The 10,299-nt window shown below is 34.1% G+C and overlaps 1 non-coding gene across 1 annotated transcript; it reads right to left on the bottom strand.

Moving 5' to 3' along the window:
- Window positions 1-9,296: 9,296 nt before the first annotated feature.
- On the bottom strand, window positions 9,297-9,403 carry LOC139869773 (small nucleolar RNA R71). The gene has a single exon (XR_011766353.1). It is a non-coding gene; the product is annotated as a small nucleolar RNA R71 (small nucleolar RNA).
- Window positions 9,404-10,299: the final 896 nt, after the last annotated feature.

The following is a 10,299-nucleotide window of genomic DNA, read 5'->3' as shown; positions in this document are numbered from 1 at the left end:
TGCAATATATATTTTTGGGACTGAGAATACATGCACAATTTTTATTAATGTTTGACGAAATAGACACAAGTACTTAAAAACATTCTACGATTGAATTACGTGTACACCGGATATCACCCCTTTATAGTCTGGTAATCTAAGAATTAGGGAACCGAGCCCCTAATTGACGCGAATCCTAAAGATAGATCTATGGGCACTAACAAGCCCCAATCAGAGAATTTGAACTGCTTAATACTTCGATATAGGTATACAACCGCCAGCTTTAAAAGATATGATCTGTTTGTGAGGTGTACACAACCATCATATTCAAAAGAGTGGCCTGTTTATATGCTTTTTGCATGACCGTGCGGAATGCCGGTATGCGGGGGATATTCTATATGCATCTTGTTAAGGTCGATTACCAGGTGTTAATATATCGTAGGAATGATTTTATAGCAGTGAGCAGACCTGCACAGATTGTTTTCGTAATATGAGTATCTTGTGGTCTATTAGATTATTGGAAATGATTGTTTATGATAAACTAATGAACTCACCAACCTTTTGGTTGACACTTTAAAACATGTTTATTCTTAGATATGAAAGAAATCTTTCGTTGTGCATTTGCTCATATTAGAGATATTACTTAGAGTCATTCAAGACATATTTCAAAAGACGTTGCATTCGAGTCGTCGAGTTCATCAAGATTAATACTAAGTCAATTATAGTTGGATATATTATGAAATGGTATGCATGCCATCAACTTTCGATGTAATGAAAGTTTATCTTTTAAAAATGAATGCAATGTTTGTAAAATATATCATATAGAGGTCAAGTGCCTTGCGATGTAACCAAATGTAATGTATTCGTCCAGATGGATTAGGACGGGTCCTTTCAGTCTTGACATCGAGGTCGTCAGGATGCCGAAAAAAGACATTTTACTCATTTTCAATGTTCTCTTTGAACGTTTTCAATTTATATCTTATAATTATTTTTGTGTATGCATGACTTAGCATTGTATGTATCGTTTTAAGGCCTATTATTTCACTTGCAATGTAATTATGTATAACGGGTATAAATTTGAATCTAATGTCACTTCATTAAACACGTTTTTTTAATCATTAGTATGCGCCGCCAGACGGAATAACATTTGGCGGCGCATAACTTTCGGTTTCAGATTGTGCTGAAATTCTCAATATCACCCTAAAATGACCAAACGAGCAAGACACTTTGAATGTGCTTGCCATTCGAGATCGTCTAGATTCCGAAAAAGACATCTGTCCTCGCAAAATTGCACCAAACACCACCGACGGTTCGTGGTGTTTGGTGTTTTATGATTTGGACAAAATGTTTGATCGATCGTATCTTTTGACTCGTAACTCCGATTTAGTCACCGTTTTTTCTTTCAAATCGTGTATTTTTTCTGGATCTATCCGTTGGAAAACTGGGGTAGGCGGTTTGTCCCAAATATTTTTTGAAATGAGACCTTGAAAGCCTTCAATTTTGCCTTTTTTCGATTTTGACCGTTTTGAATTTCATTCATATTATTCCTTTTGTGTATGAATGACTTACCATGGTACATATTGTTTTAAGGCCTATTATTTCACTCGCAATGTAATTATGTATAACACATATAAATTTGAATCTATCACTTCATTAAACATGCTTTTTTAAATCATTAATATGCGTCGCCAGATAGAGTACTATTTGGCAGGGCATAACTTCGGTTTCAGATTGTGCTGAAATTCTCGAGATCACCAATAAGACGACCCTAACATCAAGACTCCTGGATAGTGTCTTGACATTCGAGGTTGTCAGGATGCTGAAAAAAGACATTTTACTCATTTTTAATGTTCTCTTTAAACGTTTTCAATTTGTATCTTATTATTAGTTTTGTGTATGCATGACTTAGCATAGTATATATCGTTTTAAAGCCATCTATTTCAATTGCAATGTAACGGGTATAAATTTGAATCTGATATCACTTCATTAAACACGTTTTTTAAATCATTAATATGCGCCGTTAGATGGCGTACCATTTGGCGGCGCATAACCTTCGGTTTGAGATTGTGCTGAAATTCTCAAGATCACCCTAAAACGGCCGAACGAGCAAGACTCTCTAAACGTGCTTGCCATTCGAAGTGGTCTAGATTCTGAAAAAGACATACCAAACACCACCGATGGTTCGTGGTGCTTGGTGTTTTGTGTCTTTGGCCAAAATGTTCGATCTATCGTATCTTTTGACTCGTAGCTCCGACTTAGTCACCGTTTTTTTTTCAAATCATGTATTTTTTCGGGATCTATCTGTTGGCAAACTGGTGTAGGCAGTTTGTTCCAAATATTTTTTGGAACGAGACCTCGAAAGCCTTCATATTATTCCTTTTGTGTATGCATGACTTAGCGTGGTACATATTGTTTTAAGGCCTATTATTTCACTTGCAATGTAATTATGTATAACGCATATAAATTTGAATCTAATGTCACTTCATTAAAAACACTTTTTTAAATAATTAATAAGCGTCGCCAGATGGAGTACCATTTGGCGGCGCATAACCTTCGGTTTCAGATTGTGTTGAAATTCTCGAGATCACCCTAAAACGACCCTAACATCAAGACTCCTGGATAGTGTCTTGACATCGAGGTCGTCAGGATGCCGAAAAAGGACATTTTACTCATTTTTAATGTTCTCTTTGATCGTTTTCAAGTTATATCTTATAAATATTTTTGTGTATGCATGACTTAGCATGGTATGTATCATTTGAAGGCCTATTATTTCACTCGCAATGTAATTATGTATAACAGGTATAAATTTGAATCTAATGTCACTATATTAAACACGTTTTTTTAAATCATTAGTATGCGCCGCCAAATGAAGTACTATTTGGCGGCGCATAAACTTCGGTTTCAGATTGTGCTGAAATTCTCAAGATCACCTAAAATGGTCGAACGAGCAAGACTCTCTGAATGTGCTTTCCATTCGAAGTGGTCTAGATCCCGAAAAATACATCTTTCATCCGAAAATCGCACCACACACCAAACACCACTGACGGTTCATGGTGCTTGGTGTTTTGTGTCTTTGGCTAAAATGTTCGATCTATCGTATCTTTTGACTCGTAGCTCCGATTTAGTCACCCTTATTTTCAAATCGTGTATTTTTTCGGGATCTATCCGTTGGCAAACTTTCGTAGGTGGTTTGGCCAAATGTTTTTCGAAATGAGACCTCGAAAGCCTTCAATTTTTCCTTTTTTCGATTTTGACCATTTTGAATTTCATTCATATTATTTCTTTTGTGTATGCATGACTTAGCATGGTATAGATTGTTTTAAGGCCTATTATTTCACTCGCAATGTAATTATGTATAACTTATATAAATTTGAATTTAATGTCACTTTATTAAACACGCTTTTTTAAATCATTAATATGCGCCGCCAGATGGAGTACCATTTGGCGGCGAATAACCTTCGGTTTCAGATTGTACTGAAATTCTCAAGATCACCCTAAAACGACCCTAACATCAAGACTCCTGTATAGTGTCTTGACATCGAGGTCGTCAGGATGCCAAAAAAGATATTTTACTCATTTTCAATGTTCTCTTTGAACGTTTTCAATTTATATCTTATAAATATTTTTGTGTATGCATGACTTAGCATGGTATGTATCGTTTTAAGGCCTATTATTTCACTCGCAATGTAATTATGTATAACGGATATAAATTTTAATATAATGTCACTTCATTAAACACATTTTTTTAAATCATTAGTATGCGCCGCCAGATGGAGTACCATTTGGCGGCGCATAACTTTCGATTTCAGATTATGCTGAAATTCTCAATATCACCCTAAAATGACTGAACGAGCAAGACTCTCTGAACGTGCTTGCGATTCGAGGTCGTCTAGATTCCGAAAAAGACATATGTCCTCGCAAAATTGCACCAAACACCACCTACGGTTCGTGGTGTTTGGTGTTTTGTGATTTGGCCAAAATGTTCGATCGATCGTATCTTTTAACTCGTAGCTCCAATTTAGTCACCATTTTTTTCTTTCAAATCGTGTATTTTTTCGGGATCAATCTGTTGGCAAACTGGGGTAGGCGGTTTATCCCAAATATTTTTGAAACGAGACCTTGAAAGCCTTCAATTTTGCCTTTTTTTATTTTGACGGTTTTGAATTTTATTCATATTATTTAATGATACGCATATCCGCAAGATTGTGCGGATGCGCATCCAAAACCCTAAAACCGCACACAAAGGCATATGTCACGGGTATAGTCTCACCTTGTACGCCTATACCATCTGATGCGAGTTTCATATACTTGCATAAGGATCCAGTACATTCTAGAAGAATGTACGGTATAATCAATTCGGATTCTTTTCCTTAAATAACGAAAGTTAGTTGGGACAAGATCACATTTAATTAGGGAAGAGATTCTACCGAAACCCTAATTCGTAAGCCTATAAATACATAGCTCATGAACCCTAATAGAGATATTCATTCGTTTACTCATACGTAAACCACATCATACAAATCTCCATCGTACGAATAAAGCTTCTTACGATCTTAAAGACTTTCAGGTATGTCTCGAACTATAAAATCTTCATGTCTTTGGGCCACTCAACCTCATATGCTAGGTTATTAGTGGAATCTCAAATCGGCCACCCTGTCAGAATCGAAACGATAACGATATGGGTTATCCACGACTACGCGTCGGAGGTTCAAATATTGTTAATACTTAAACCCCTTTATGCACTCAAGCGTAGGTTCACCTTGACCCCGTGAAAATATGCTTGATCATTTGGCGCCATCCGTTGGACCGGTTATATGAAACAAAGAAGATTGGAATTTATGTTGTATAAGATTTATTGTACGCATCTTTTTTCCGTAAATCTTTTTTGTTTAACTAATCGGTCACTTTCAGGTTTTTAATTGTTAGCAAGAATGGGTGGAGAAAGTAAGAGTGCAAAGAACCAAGGGCGATCGGACTCTCCAGTAAGTCCAGGGTTTCAAACACCTACGGCGACTGTTACGAACACACTGTCGACGCCACCAGCACCAACTAATGGCACATCAAAGCCTCCATCGACACCAAGTATTGAAACAGGGACGGTTACATCAGAAACTATCCTGAATGAATCATCTAAGGGATGGTGGCACACTCCCGATGGAAGTTTACTGGAAACAGGAACTAGCTTTAAACCATTCGAGGATCTGTCACCAAAAATTATGAGCTTCGATTCTCCAAGTGAAACGGTTCCACCAGGCTTTAAAGTTAAAACTACCTGTGTGGGTACAATACCAATTATCACCTCGGTTGAACCCGAAACACCGATTGAAAGGATCACTACCGAGAAAGCTTAGGAAAGAATTAGGCAGATGGGTCTGAGAAATCCAGATGGTTCATACATCATGCTGACACCACAACAAGGGTCAACAGCATGTGCGTCTTCGCAACCAGTCCATAATATTGTAAGCAATCAATATAGCGGGGCGCACTATGCCGCAACCCAGTCAAATAGCTTCATATCTCAATTACAGCAAGTCGTGCCACCACACTTAGCACCCGCTTTCAATGAGTGATAATGCTAAAAAGGAACATATATTTCATAGCAATATCCTTCCAATATGTAAAGCTTTTAGTTGCAATTGTTCTATTTTTATGTAATATTCGTTTAAATAAATAAGTGCGAAGACAAAAGAAGAAAATGACGATTTGAAGACGCAAATGACCAAAAAGCTAAAAAGTACAAAGTACAATCCAAGTGGTTCGATTTATTGATGAGAAACGTCTAAAAATGACAAGAGTACAAGCCGCGAAATGCAAAGTACAAGATATCTAAGCATACGAAAAGTCGTTAGAAAATTCGGAACCTAGACATAAACCGAGCATCAACGTACAACTCAACAGAGCTAAAATTACAAGTCAACTATGCACAAGAATATAATATAATATATATATAATTATATAAAATTATATATTATTATATTATATATTATAATATTCAGCAGCCCATGTTTAACTCAATTTGGTGAGCTGGAATCCGAAGCTCCGCACTCGCGGAGCTGTAAGGCACAAAAGTACCGCACTCGCGGAGTTGTACAGTTCAAAGTGGGCATATAAAAGCTCACGCATTCTGCTCGAATTCAAAACCCATTTTTCTATCTATCTCTCTCAATTTATATTTATATTTATATTTATATTTTATAATTTTAATTTTAATTTTAAGTTAATAATAATAAGGTTATTATAAGAATATTTTAAGGTTTTGTAAGTTGGAACTCTGTCCGTGTAACGCTGCGCGATTAAATACCACTGTAATCTACGTTCTTCCTTTTTAAATTAATGTCTCGTAACTAAGTTATTATTATGCTTATTTGAGCCGAAGTAATCGTGATGTTGGGCTAAAATATTAAGACGGGGTTATTGGATTTTGTACCATAATTAGGGTTTGGATAAAAGACCGACACTTGTGAACATTGGACTATTGACTATTAATAGGTGGGGGGTATTGTCTAATTGAATGACAATTCATTGGAACCTGTTGAACCTATCTTCAAATTAGTTAATCTAATAATTATTAAAATGATTACTAATGTCCCATTTAGTGACATTTATACCACATCGTTTACAATCATTTAATTAATCAATTGGATTAGGTAATTGATTATTCATTATGGCCAAAGTGAATAAATTAATGTATCATGGACTAATTAAAACAGGGGTGGATTACATACAAGGATAATTGGTGTAATTGTTAACAAAGTATTAAAACCTTGGATTACACGTAGTCGATAACCTGGTGTAATTATTAACAAAGTATTAAAACCTTGTTACAGTTCGAATCCCTAATTAGTTGGAATATTTGACTTCGGGAATAAGGTTAATTTGACGAGAATTTTATAATTATGACCGATGGACTATTATGGACAAAAACCAGATAGGTATTAATTAAACCAGGACAAAGGACAATTAACCTAGGGTAGTAAATTAAAATCAAAACGTCAAACATCATGATTACGGAAGTTTAAATAAGCATAATACTTTTATTTCATATTTCATCGTACCTTTATTTACTGTCATTTTAATTACTGCGTACACTATATTTTTAAACAATTATATTTGTATATATATATATATATATATATATATATATATATATATATATATATATATATATATATATATATATATATATATATATATATATATACAAATATAATTGTTTAAAAATATAGTGTACGCAATAAGTCGTCTCCTTGTGGAATGAACCGGACTTACCAAAAACTACACTACTCTACGATTAGGTACACTGCCTATAAGTGTTGTTGCAAGGTTTAGGAATATCCCATCTATATAAATAAATAAAACTTGTATCATATTTCGTCGTATTTCATATTAAAAATAGTAGTATTTAAAAATAGTAGTATTTCATATACCCCGCCGCACACATCAAGGTTTTGGCGCCGCTACCGGGGACGCTAAAACTCTATTTTTTTAAATTTATTAATAATATAATTATATAAAAAATATATATATTTCTAAGATTTTTCTATAAAAAAGTATTTTTATTTTTTTAAAAAAATATAAGTTTATTTTTATTATATATATATATATATATATATATATATATATATATATATATATATATATATATATATATATATATATATATATATATATTCTATCATATATTTTGTAAAAAAAAAGCGCGTTTGAGCCTACAACCAAATCTGAAACTGCATATCTCCGCGATCTCGGAGCACCACTCACAGAAACCCTCGCAATCGCGGAGGTTGTCTGACATGTCAACCCCATCATTAAATGCGAAATTAGGGTACAAATTTATTAATTATTTATTATTTAGGGTTTAATTATTATATAGTTTTAATATAATTTGTATTTTTTGCTTTAATTATTATTATTTACATATTTATATTAATCCTTTTATATAAATAATATAAAAATAATATTTTTATAAAATTTGTATTTTTATCATTTTAGTTATAATTTATATTTTTATCGTTTATTTCGTAATATTTGTCGTTCGTAATTAGTTTTAAGTTAGTTTTTGCCGTAATTATTTTTATATTTCAAGATTTTTATGCTTTGCCGTAAAATCCCTTAAATGCTTTTTCTTTAGATTAAGATTTAGGCGCTTTAGAATTTTGCGACGCAGTTTATAAATTTTAGTGCCTTTTTAAGTTATTGCCGTTTTAGATTTAGAATTCCTTTAAGCTTTAATACCTTTAGACGTAAGATTTAATTTTTAGTTTTTAGACTTTTAAGTTTCGAAGCTCTACTTTCTTATTATTATTTTTCTACGGTTTGTTTTTTGACCTTTGTTTTTTGCCTCTTATTTTTCGACGCTCTTTTTCTTTCTCTTATTTCTCGACGCTCTAGTTTTTAGGACATAGATTTTATCTTCAAAATTTCGACGAAAAATTATTTAAGCGGTTAAATTGATAGACATCCAAAATTTTCTGGTTCATAGTAATAGTTAGATTTGTTAGAGGCGAGTTGTGGGCTTCTGATTTAAAGGGTCCTGGCTAATTGCTGCATCTATTGCTATTCGAAACGTGGGCAAAATCAGAAAAGTCTATTAATTTGATAACTTATATAATTTTTATCTTTATAACTAATACGATATTCAGTGAATGCACCGAGCAAAACGTTCACCACCTTTCATACGTTCACCACCTGTAACTCGATCAAGACATCTAGCCAATATTATCTCCGTTGATTTTTCTTTAGAATCATCATCTAGTCGAACAAGTACTCCAATTCAAATTTCCGATAATCCATTTTTTGAACCCGACTTCACAATTGAGAACCCGGAGGATATTCAAGGACAATTCTAAGATCCTGAACCACTAATCATTCCTCCTGAACCACAAACCGTTAAATCAGAATCTTCTAGTGATTCAGATTCAACAATTTCAAATATGGAAATAAAGGAACCTCTAAGTATGGAAGACCGAATGAGAGCCACACGCACTGTCCAAGGTTACGCAATTATTCGACCAGACATTAATGCGCCAGATTATGAAATCAAAGGACAAATCCTACACATGGTAACTAATCAATGCCAATTTAGTGGTACGCCAAAGGAAGATCTAAACGAACATCTTCGAACCATTAATAGGATTTGTACTCTATTCTAAATAAGAGAAGTTGGGGATGAACAGATCTATCTCATGTTGTTTCCCCGAACTTTAAAGGGAGAAGCCAAAGACTGGTTAGAATCGTTACCTGAAGGGAAGATTGATACATGGGATGTTTTAGTTGAGAAATTTCTTAAAAGATTCTTTCCGACATCTAAAGCTGTGAGACTTCAAGGAGAAATTGTTACGTTCGCGCAAAAGCCAAATGAAACATTATATGAGGCGTGGACAAGATTCAGAAAGTTGTTGAGAGAATGTCCTCAGCACAGTTTAGACACTTATCAAATAGTACAAATATTCTACCAAGGTGTCGACGTTGCTACATGAAAAGACATCGATACAGCAGCTGGTGGTTCCATTATGAAGAAAACCGCAACCGAAGCTCACAAAATCATTGATAACACAGCATCCCACTCTCATGAGTGGCATCAGGAAAAAGATATTTTTCGTTCATCTAAAGCGGCTAGAGCTGATTCTAGTCATGACTTTGATTCCGTTTTTGCAAAAATAGATGCTTTCGAGAGACGAATAAAAAAGATGACTAAAGATATTCACGCAATACGAATCAGTTGTGAGCAATGCGGTGGACCACACTTAACGAAAGATTGTAATGTTGAACAAATGATGGAACAACGTGAGAATGTTTCCTACATGAACCAAATGCCGGGAAATAATTATCAAAATAATTATCAACCGCCAAGGCTAAACTTCAATCGAAATCAAAATATTCTTTACAATCCAAATGGACCCAATAATAACTCGTACAACCAACAAGGTCCGAATAACCAACCAACTCTAAACAACACTTTCAATCAACAAAGACCTAGCTTGTATAAACCACCACAACAAACCGAAGAGAAAAAGTCAAATCTAGAAGAAATGATGGCAAAGCTAATGGAATCTCAAACACAATTTATTACATCTCAAACCCAAACAAATTTTATAAGTTACATTTTCTACAAGGTAAACAACGAGTCACTGATTTATAGAAGCAAATGACCACAACGCTCAAATTTTATAAGTTACATTTTCTACAAGGTAAATTATTGATGAATAAGTCAAATTATTATTAAGGGTACACGTCGCGTAACGTAAAAGGCTAGTTTTCTAAATGTACGAAAGTGCGCTCGAAATACCGAAAGTGGTACATGAGTTGAGTGACAACGTA

This window comes from Rutidosis leptorrhynchoides, chromosome 9 (genome assembly GCF_046630445.1).
Source record: "Rutidosis leptorrhynchoides isolate AG116_Rl617_1_P2 chromosome 9, CSIRO_AGI_Rlap_v1, whole genome shotgun sequence".
NCBI lineage: Eukaryota > Viridiplantae > Streptophyta > Magnoliopsida > Asterales > Asteraceae > Rutidosis > Rutidosis leptorrhynchoides.
The sequence above is the reverse complement of the archived record's forward strand: the minus strand, read 5'-3'. Positions and strand labels throughout refer to the sequence as shown.